This window comes from Gallus gallus, chromosome 7, assembly GCF_016699485.2.
Source record: "Gallus gallus isolate bGalGal1 chromosome 7, bGalGal1.mat.broiler.GRCg7b, whole genome shotgun sequence".
NCBI lineage: Eukaryota > Metazoa > Chordata > Aves > Galliformes > Phasianidae > Gallus > Gallus gallus.
In genome coordinates, this window is record NC_052538.1 from 11,829,277 (window position 1) to 11,840,258 (window position 10,982).

General features: G+C 47.8%; 1 protein-coding gene across 3 annotated transcripts in view; it reads right to left on the reverse strand.

Annotated features, from left to right (window-relative positions):
- CREB1 (cAMP responsive element binding protein 1) overlaps positions 1-10,761 on the reverse strand; it is a 37,898-nt gene extending 27,137 nt beyond the window's left edge. For all 3 annotated transcript variants that reach the window (XM_046943402.1, NM_204450.3, XM_015289371.4), the window contains exon 1: positions 10,534-10,761. The gene's annotated coding sequence lies outside the window, so the exon portion shown is untranslated. The remainder of the gene's footprint in view (positions 1-10,533) is intronic.
- Positions 10,762-10,982: the final 221 nt, after the last annotated feature.

Here is a 10,982-nt window from a genome sequence, read left to right on the forward strand (position 1 = left end):
ACTGCCTTTTCTTGCTCAATATAATGACATCAAGGGACCCAAATGAACTACAAACTTTCCCATTAAGAATAGAAATCAGGCACTAAAGGTAAAGGTGAACTCTCCTGCTCATCTTAAAAAGCAAACAAACAACTCCGATATATTTACATTCAACTGAATATGTGAAAAAATAACCTATTTAAGTTGAAAACCTTATCTAGTAGGAGGGACAGATTTTGTATGAATGCACCAGTTCAGCCAAGGAGCCCTTCTAGAAGCTTGGAGGAAGAGATGAGAGTAAGTACTTCCTAAGACATTAACAACAAAAAGAAACCAAATGCCTCACTGCTACCTCATGTCTGTCAGTCAGAAATCCCCCTCAAAACCGTTAAGACTTCACTTAACAAAAGAAAACGCCAAAACAAATTACAGACAGGTCATAAAGTCATTCGGTATCTATTATTACTATTATTTAAGACTTAATCCATAAAGATGTTTGTATTTGTATTTGTAATGTTTAGTCCTCATACTTGATGCACGTAGGGTATTAAAAGATTAATTCATATGCTTTATGTCTGTGATCCTAATGGTGAGATAGAATAATGAGAAATATTTATGGACACCTTTAGCAAATACGTGCAGTAAAAAAATCCTGCAAAAGGTGTCTGCAAACTGAAACCGCAGAGAAAGCAGATTTTTAAGGATGACGTGGGCAGTATATTCTATCTATTCACAAAGACTTCAGGAGAACTTGCTTGTTTCTAAGAATTCAACACATCTCGTAGTTCCCATACATTTGCTGCCCATGTTATTTATACAGTGCATTTACATACTAAGCGACTGCAGCTTACCACAGCTTACCATCTTTTCTCTGAGATTATTTTTAGAGTATAAAAAGCACCTAATTTTCAACCTGCGCTGATTTCTTGTAATTCCTGCAAGCTGTAGAAAGTTTTCCTCTCACAAAGGTGCAACTATGTAAAAATATCAGTTGTTACAGATCTTATCTCCACGTGCCTACCGAAAGCGCTGTGGAGAACTCTGCAGTGTGTGGCTGTTGGTAAATCAAATGTTATCACAACAATATATCTGAACGGTATTATTTGTACGAAGACATCTTCAAGACGACACAAGGGCATCAAGTGATTTTTGTTACGGTGTTTGGGAGTGAATGCTCCCGCTGGCCATATTACCAACTCGAGAAGCAAGCTCTTACCAATTGGAACAGGTCTAGAAAATTAAAAGTAAGCATAGCTGCTCGTAAGCAGGTTTAATTTCTTTCTTAACTGCAGGTGGAGAACTGAGGATTACAGAGCCCATGAGATCTGAGGCTGACCTCTCGGCATGACTGATGTAATGACACCAGACAACTTTTTGCACTTAAGTTTAGTGCTAACTGTGACCAGACACTATCCTGATGGCAGTTCTTTAAGAAAAAAAGGAGCAGACCTCTACACTAACACCAGTGAGATCTTCCTTTTTGTTATTCCAAAGGCCTCTGTGATATTGCTGGATGCTGCAGATTATATTCCCTTTAGCAAACAGGGGTATCTAACAGAGGGTGCGGGCTGCCTCTGCTGAGTCCATGATGGAAGTTCGCTGGACACGAGCATCTAAAAGCCATGTGTTGTATTAACACAGCCTGAACCCATGTATTGCAACTGCAACAGTAAGTACAGTGAACTAACATCTCTATTCTGCTCATGACACCCTGTGTCCAAGCTGGAACACCCTACCTACCTCTTAACAGGGCTCAGCATCACATGAAAGCAGCTGCATGATTCCTGCATAAGGAGGAAGGTTGTGCCTGGCTGGCACAATGAGCAATTCAGAAACCGTGCTCTGGTACCACTCGGCCAGAGTTGCTCAATAGGTGATGAAATCCGCCATGCTGGTCAACAGGAGTCAGGATGCTTCCTGCCTCCCTTCGCTGCAAACATCAGCATGCGAAGGCGTTCCAGCAGAGGAGCAAAGGCAGTCCAGAATGACAGAAAGGAAAGCTCATTCTGCAAGCAGACAGATACCTCCTCTTTCCCCAGAGACAGTAAGGAAACAGGAGGATGTGCTAGAGAGACCTGTGTCCACACCAGTGATGGCAGCAGTATTCACAGCAGAAAGGTTAAGACTCATCTAAGAAAGTGCACGTGTCCTTTTTTTCCCACTCTGTAGACCTGTTAGAACTTGACCTGCCACCGTAATTCAAACAAAACATATTTGTTTTCCTCTGTATGCATTTCCGTGTCTTATAGCCTTAAACTGCCCCACCAGTCATTCTGGCAGAGCAAGACCAACCTAACTGCCGTGGGACATATTAGAAAACATTTGGATGTGCGTAGTAAGGCTCTTGGTCTATATGCCAGGCAACCTTTAAACGTCCCGGCTCAGAGGCACCAGCTGGAGGAACCGTGGTGGTCCCAAACCTGCAGCTGCACAGAACTCTGCAAGGACAGACTCTATACACACCGGTACTCAGTGCAGGGCTATCTCTGTGGTGGAGTTCCTTTGAAATTACATGAACATCAGCCAGCTCTTCTGGTGCTCAGAGCACATCAGGAATGACACGCTAAAAAAAACCTGAGCGTCACACAAAGTCACAGCAGCCTGGTGAATCTGAGTGCTCCAGGCCCAGAGACCAGGAAAGCAACGAATAGGTAATCTTGCTGCTGTAGTGGAGAATGGTATCTTCTCACTACAGGTGTTTCTTTCAGGGCAGTAATTTACATTATATACCAGGTATGACTTAACAGAAGCATATGTAGGAACGTGATGAAGACAGATACCCATAGAGACACGTTTATTATTACTCAAAAGTAAGTTACTTTCAAAGCAACTCATTTCCAGAGTAACTGGGTTAATTTTTTAGTGTGAATATATTAATAGGCACTTCACATTCATCAGGATAGAGTACCGTAAGACTAGACTCAAGCTGCTTAGAGATTACACTGATTAAAGATGACATCTAATGTAATATGAATGTAACTTGATATTACGAAACTTAATCTGCTGGAAAGTCCCAGAAATTCAGGGTACTTTCCCACGAATAAAGTAAATGTTTCCTATCCTACAACAATGGAGGGCAGCTGCCAGCATTTAAAGTGCTTTATTTGGTCACCTAAAACATTAAATCAGGCACCTGAATTTCATCATCCATTTGAGGTTTATTTTTCATGTAAAAATGTGAGAAAAAGCCTGAGGTTTAAATCCTGTCACCTTTGCTGAAGTCACCTCAGCAGAATACTGCAAACAGAAAAGGGCCAGATGTTGAAATTCCACAGCAGAAGACTGCTTTCTCTTTCTCATCATTCTTCTGTCTCAGAGAACTGTCAAATAGTTAAGAAACCGAGGGCAAGCATGGAGAGTTTCAGGTTTTATCAACATATAATTAAACTTGACAAAAGAACTGTATGCCACAGTTTGTGTCTGTGCTGAGGTTCTGTTTGTTGGTGAGAATGGACCGCTCCATTCCAAACGTTCCTAACCCTCTTCTGAATGTCAGTGCCTAAACAGTATGTTGAAAATGCTGCTTTCAATATTTAAGCTGCAAATTCTATAGGAGTGAACAATAATATATATATATATAGGAAAATACATTGTTTGTTCTGTTTGATGCTTGTAACGTATGTAGTAACTGTAGAGTTTAACCCACAGTGCAACACCAAGTTCTGTAACTTGGTAAACACTGGGAAGTCCTGTTTAGAAACCACCACCACTTTTAATGAGTTCAGAAAGAAAACGCAACAAAACTGATGTTTCAGACCAATGTTTTCACTGTTTTATTAACAGAATATAAGTAGAACTGGTCATCTGAAAGCAAGATTGAATGATTTATACAAAGCTGATAGTCACCAGATATAAAGCCAAATGTCTGAAACAACTTCAAAATAACCTGCATCGGCAGAAGCAACACAGATTTTCTTGTATTAGCTTTGTTTCTTTCTTAAGGGACAGTACAGACCAACTTCTGCTCTGATGCTGCTCTGAAGTGAAAACCCAAATTTTCTGCAGTTGGAGTGTTACAGTAGAATACGCCCAGGAATGCACAAGAAAAACAGTACTTCCCTACAAACCTTGCCCTTGTCCAACTTCTGAATGCTTCCAATTCACAGAGTGTATTGCAACATTAAAACTGAAAGGCTTGGGGCTTATGCCACAGCTCAGCTCGGAAATACTTTAAATCCTGAAATTGCTCTGGCTGAGTTACATTGAAATTGTAGTTGCTTGGTCAGTTAGCACTGCTCTTGAAGCAACAGAAGACATCTTATCTTGCTTGGCGTACCAAAATTAAATCTATGATCCACTGTCCCTAAACACCAACTGAAACTAAACCATGACCAAATTCTATAATAAGTTTATCAACTGTGTGGCTTCTGTCTTATTTTTCATGCATTTTTGTATTTGCATGGACAGTACAGGGAAACTAAAATGAGAAAGGTCTTCCATATGCCTGCCAGGCAGATCTGCTCTGCGTAAGTATCATCTCCATAACTAAGAATAGCTTATCTTGGTTCTCAAATATGTGTGTGGATTTAAGACCTGTATTACCAGTGGGCAACACAACTTTCTGGATGGAGCAGAGATGTGACTGCTGGTAACTCTGACTTGAGAATGATGGACCTGAATAAGCAGCAGGAGTGAGCAATGAACCAGAAAGGGCCAGAGAAAGAAACAGAATCCATGCCTTGCTTTGGTATACAAAAGTGCATGAGCACACAAAAGAAAACCTCTGTTTTGCATTCTGCAACTAGTCATAGCTGGCAGCACTGCTCCAGCTCAGCTTTCCTTCTTGTTCCTATTTATTTCTACCCTTACAGCTGCCTGCGAAACTGTGCAGTAAATGGGACTGGGGACCAATTTGGACTACATATAAAGCAGAAATGACAACTTATCTTTAATCTGGACTTGTTCTCTGATAATTTCACAACCCCACAAGCAATTGTACTGGTGCTGCTGCCATGAGAGCAAGAACAGAGAAGGCGAAGTAGAGTTTCCCCTGCTGAAGCCTGGCCTGCCCATGGGAGCAAAGCAGATCAGATCATGTTGTAGAGCTGCCGAAGAAAACACACATTCTGTAACATGAATATTACTGTTTTATTAATAACTCCCCTTAAGAGTGGGAGGCTAAAAGCAGATGATTTTTTTCAAGGTGGGCTTGCTGAGGACTGGGTAGAGTGCTATGTTCTTCAGACAGCTCCACCTCTGCGAAAGCAGCTGCCTGCAGCAAGTACCACGCTTCCTCCTCTGCCCACCTCAGGATACTGCAATCTACTTGTATAATCCACAGAAACCTTTTGCTACAACTTTCCTGCAGGAAGTTTCAGCCACAATTGTTACTTTAAAACCCAGAGAAGAGACTGCAGCAGTTACATGCAGTAACAGTGAAACTAAAGGCAGCCCAGCACTTGCTCTGGCCCAGGTGCCTCGGGATGGCTGGCAGGACTTAAAGCTGACATGTTGGGCCTGGACCCTTCTGGAGCTCTGTCCTTACCAAGAGGCTTGATTGAAAGCTATCAAATGTAATTTTTCCCATCTGACTGGGCTCCTCACAACCAAAGGGAGTCAACTGTCACACTGACCCAATCTCTTAAGAACCCACCTTTGATGAGGACGAGCTAGATCAACCACGCAGGTGTCACTGGGCTTTCAAAAAGAAGGAAGCTTTCACTTTTCTTTTTATTTAATGCAGCTGAGACACTTGCTGTGTTACAACTCTCCTAGACACAAAGAGCCCAGCTCCTCCTGTGGCTCGCAAACAGGGATGTGCTGCAGCTCTCTGGGACAGGCCACGGGTCCAGCTCTGCTGCTGAAGGGATAAAGTTGTCTTCCTCCTTCCTACAGTCTCGCTGTGAATTTGCACCAGTGCTGGTACTAGCAGGATCACAATCACCAACGACTCAGCCCACTCACGCAGAAGAAAACTGACCTGACAACAGTTTTCTCCCACGTTGGTGGTTTGAACAGGCTCACTAAATTGTACAACCAACACTACAGCCTACGCCAGGGATGGGCAAACACCACGCAACCAGGAGCAGGAGAAACGGAAGGAGTAAGATGTCTGTCTGTTGAGAGCCACGTACAGTTGTGTCAGCTCAGACAAAATGAGGGCAGCAGGCTCCTGCTGGTACCACACTGCAGTGTTTCTGCACGCTGCCCTTTTCCACACCTTCCCTCCCTCGGTATTGCCCAGAATGTTCCTATCAGTACAAAAGAGAATCATTTGGATGAGTTTCACGAGGGGCAGAAGCCCTACTTTTGCCTACTGCCCCAGGATTTTCTCAAGAAAAGGCTCTCCACAACATATGAAGGCTTTAATTTACAAACCCTGTGTATATTCCAAGTCTCTTGGAGGAGTGGACAGGCACCAGCAGAGCTTGAGACGGGGCCAACTACACAGAGCCAGAAAAAGAGCCATCAGGGAAAGGCAAGAAAATATTGCTTCTCATCTCTCATTCTAAGGGGTATAAAAGATCAGTTGGATGGGAAGAGATTCCACATTCCGCCCTAGGAAAGGTGCAAGGGAAAGCAAAACCAGACTGCTTTTTGAATAGCGGTAAAGAATCAGGAGGATTGGGGCAGTATCTACCAGAAAAATATATGCAATACTGGAGCCAAAACACGACAGGAGGTTGTACTGTAGCTGGAGAGATGGTTAAAAAGATTGCAGCAAGGCACTGGAGAGAGCAGGGACAGGAGGTTAGGAGTTAGAGCAGATGAACAACAAAGAACAGTGCTGAGGAAGTGAACACAATAGTTGTTAAACACGTGGAAGGTGCTTAAGCAAAGTAAATAAGCAGTGTGACAAACAGTACGGTGTCCACTGCATTAAAGTTTGAGAGCAGCTGCTGCGCACGTTCATTTACTCCTACTATCGAACACATACAAAAACTTAAACTTAGTGAAATGATCGAGTGCTGCGGCTAAAAGAACAAGATCCGTGTGATCCAGCTTGGCTACAAAGGCAGCAATCATCTAAGAACTTTGTGCAGGCTGCATTTTCTCATCCAGCAGCACTGCTGCTCAGGCTGCCCCTCTCCCCCCAGTCCCGTCCCTTCCCCTGATGTGTTGGCACAGCCAGCGTGCAGCCCTGCAGCAACTAGGGCAGGGCGCCGGCGTGGGGAAATATAACCCAGCCTGACAGGAGAGGAAAACACGACCCAGACTTACATTCTTCCTAATGAGGGAGAAAAAGGTTTTACTGATGGCCTCCCCGACCGAGCAAGCTGCCACTGGGACAGCACTTACAGGATCAAAGGCATCTGTACCCATCACTTCAACTCTCTCCTCCAAAAAGTGTGAAAACCTCAAGGGCAGACATTTCAGTTTCATGCTCCTGCATGAAGGCAGCTTTAAAATAGCACGCTGTAAGGTCTTCTGCAGCTTTACCTAGAGCAGCCAGTGCTGCCTGCTCTGAGTGACGGTAACAGAAGAGCAACTGGAAGGACTCTCACATCTTTGGGACTACTGCAACGTTTTTCACCCAATGGTCTCAGATTCAAAGCAAAAAAAAATAATCTCAAAACATTCTCATGTATGCTTATAATCTTAATGGATGAAGGAAATCCTTGAGCTATGCATTTTGCTTAGAATCACTGAGACTATCTAACAGGCATCTGTGCTGCTTTACAACTGCATGTATGTAAGTTTATAAAGCACACAGAATAACAGACCTCCTCAAAATGCTTTACCCTCCGAATCCCGTGGATTCTCTGGACTCATTGGTGCCAGAAAGAGATGACAGCAGCATGGCATGAGCAAATCCCTGTCTGTTTGCAAATGCTGCTCTACCTGGCAAAGCCCAGAGAGCAAGCAGAGCCAGGGGCATTTCATGTGCACAGCTCACACGGCAGCTCTAGAAGCATGCAAAACCAGAAAGTTGTGCTTCTTCTCACCTTGCTAACCACGGCACTACCAAGCAACTGACAAGATCTGAAGAATAAAATAGGTGTCAGCGCCTTAGCGCTGGGAGAAGCGCAAAGAAAATCACTGACCACGAGGTGGTCAGGTTTTCATCATCACCGTGAAGTGTGACCGCACAGACTGCAGATGAGGCCACAGCATTTTTGATTTAGAGAAAAACCAGGGCATCGCCATGAATCTCCATCTGCAAGCAGGCAAGGAAGCGGAGAGCTCCAGCCCAACTCAGCAGGGCTGTTTCTCCTGCTGAGGATTACTGTCTTTTTCATGACACTGACTTTAGATTACAAGCAGAAAGCTGGCAAGGCCTTCTCACTGCAGCAAAGCCTTGAGGAGTGTGGCATGAGTAACCCATCTCCACTTGCTAAGAGATCCTAAAATAGAGGTGAAGTGTGAATATCCCATTTGTTGCACAAGGGTGGCAACAGAAATTCCCCATCGGGGCCTCAGCTGCTATCAAAGCCTGCACCCAGCGGGCTGCAGCTGCACACAGGCAAGAAGTGCTCACCTCTGACCACGACCCAACCACTACTTTCCAGACTGTTTTATATTTGATCTCAGGACCAGCGATAGCTACAGCAGCTCACGCTCCCACGAAACAGGCAGACTGATGACTTGACAGCCTAAATTAGATGCTTCTACATTTTCTGCATCAACAGATCACTCTCCCCTGTCAGACCATTCCTTGCACCCAGGGCAGCAGGCACCTTACCACCAAAAGCCACAGGGGAGGATCAGGTGCAGACAACTCATGGGAGATCCACATACAAAGCTGGGAGAATTAATTTGAACACTTATACTCTATCAATGAAAATTTAAAAATTATTATATTCTTCTTCCCTGCACTTAAATAGCTGTTCTTGAGTCACCTGACAGTGATGCGTAGCGAACACAACCTCCTGCCTGCTGCTCTTCCCAACCTGACCTGTGAGGATACACAGAGCTCATGCGGACACAGTGCATGGGTTAGAAAACATGGATCTGAGAGCCCTCCGCCGTTACGAACCAGCATGTTTGGGGGATAGATAAAAATAAAGTGCCGTGTTTCTGAAGCCACAGAAAGTACCATGCAAGGATTTACCGTCACGTTTTTGTATTTTAAGTGAAGTGCATCTTCCATCAAACCAAGAATGAATGAAATACACCAGCCACTACAAATCATTTAATCACCACCAACTGCTACGCTGCCCGCCGACACCCACAGATGTCCATTGTTCAGTTACAGCTTTAGGAACCCTCTATTACAGAGAGCGAGAAGCGACGTGGAACACCCTTGGCATTTATGTTGACAGTGGTGGAAGTGACAGAAGACAGCGATTGGCACAGAAGGAAGGACAGGCTATCCACACGCTTCTGTGAATCACTAATACCTGTCTTGACCAAAAATTTGTTTTGGTGACTTACATTTTACTTCGAAAACAAAAGCAAACGTATTTGCCGGTGATGGGGAAGGGCCCAAGTACGGATGCTGTATTTCAAAAGAGAGTGCTTGGTGCTCACAGTGGATCTGCAGTTGCTTAACGATCCTAGGTCAGTTTCTAGTCCTTTATTTAAGAAACGGGAAAATTGTTTCTAACCCCAGGAAGAGATGTTTTTCATAACAGCGTTACTCCAAAAGCATCGCAATACTTAAAAGGGAGAATTAAAAAATAAATAAATAAAATCTGGGAAGAAAAGACATACGGTCTGCAAAAATAAAATATATGTATCTCCTCGTGCATACTTGAGAGGCGTAATAACCTTCGGTTAAAATACGTTTTTAAGAAGATCCGATTGCCACGTCACTTTGACTTATTGCTGCGCACAGAGATGCGGGCATCCAGGTTTGGAAGCGGGAATAGAGTCCTCTATCCTAGGGAACAAGGCGGGAACGGCCCGCAGCTGCGGCACCGGCGGCGGGCGAGCCGGCGTGGCGTGGGAAGGCGCCGTCGTTGACATTTGCGATTAAGGCACGGACAGAGGTCGGATCCCGCCGGTCGTGCGGCACCCGGAGCCGCGGGGCGCTGGCACCGGCGGCTCCCGAGCGGAGGCTGACCGCCGCGGCCGGGCTCAGGTTCGCTGCGGGTTAAAAATACCGCCGGGGCGCCCGGCTGCGCTCGGAGGCGTCGGGTGCCGGCGCGGGGCCTCCTGCAGGCGGGCCGGGCTCGGGCTGCGCCGGCGACGGCGCCCCGCGGGACGCGGCGGCGGCTGTCGGCTCTCGGCCGGCGGCTCACGGGCGCGGGGCCGCGGCCCGGCCGGGGAAGGAGAGCGGGGCAGCGCCGCCGGCGCCCGGCGGCGGCGGAGGGCGTCCCGCGCCGCGGGTGAGCGGCGGGCGGCCGCCCCGCGCCCCCGTCCTCGTCCTCCCGCCGCGGGGCCGGGCCCTCCCCGCCGCGCCGAGCGCCGCCGCTGGCTGCCGCCGGAGTGGCCCGGCCGAGCGGCGGCCGCCGGGGCCGGCTCCCATCCGCCATTATCCTTTGTTCGCGGCGCGGCGGCGGCGGGGACGGTGCGGGGCTCGGCTCCATCTTTAAGGCGGGCGCCCCTCCCGCGGGCGGTGCGAGGCCGGGCCCCCGCGTCCCGCCGCCCGCCGGCTGCCCCGGTCCCCGCCGGGCTCCATTTCCTTCCCTCCCCCCCGCCCCTGTTCGCTGGGCGCCGTCCTCCTCTTACCGGTTGCGGGCTGCTCCGTCACTGCTTTCGTTCGCGCCTGGGATCTCGCCGCAGTTTTATTCTCTCCCCCACGTAACACACCGCGTCAAACTACACCTCCGCCGCGTCACTCACACACACACAGGCGCTCCCAGCCCGGCGACAGGCAGGCAGCGGCCGACTGAGGAGCGCCAGCCAGGGAGCAAGCGCCGAGCGCGCCGCGGCCCGCACGGAAACCGCCGAGCGCTCACGGAAACCGCCGAGCGCGCGGCGGGCGGCGGGAACGGCCGAGCGCGCCGCCGGCCTCCTCGGAAAGAGCCGAGCGGCCGCGGAAACGAACGAAGCGCCCCGGAGGGGTGGCGGAAAGAGCCGAGCGGCCGCGGGAAGGCGCGAACGGCGCTTCCGCCCGAGGCGGCCCGCGGGGCGGGCGGCGGGCTGGCGCGGAAACCCCCGGGCGCGCACGGAAACGG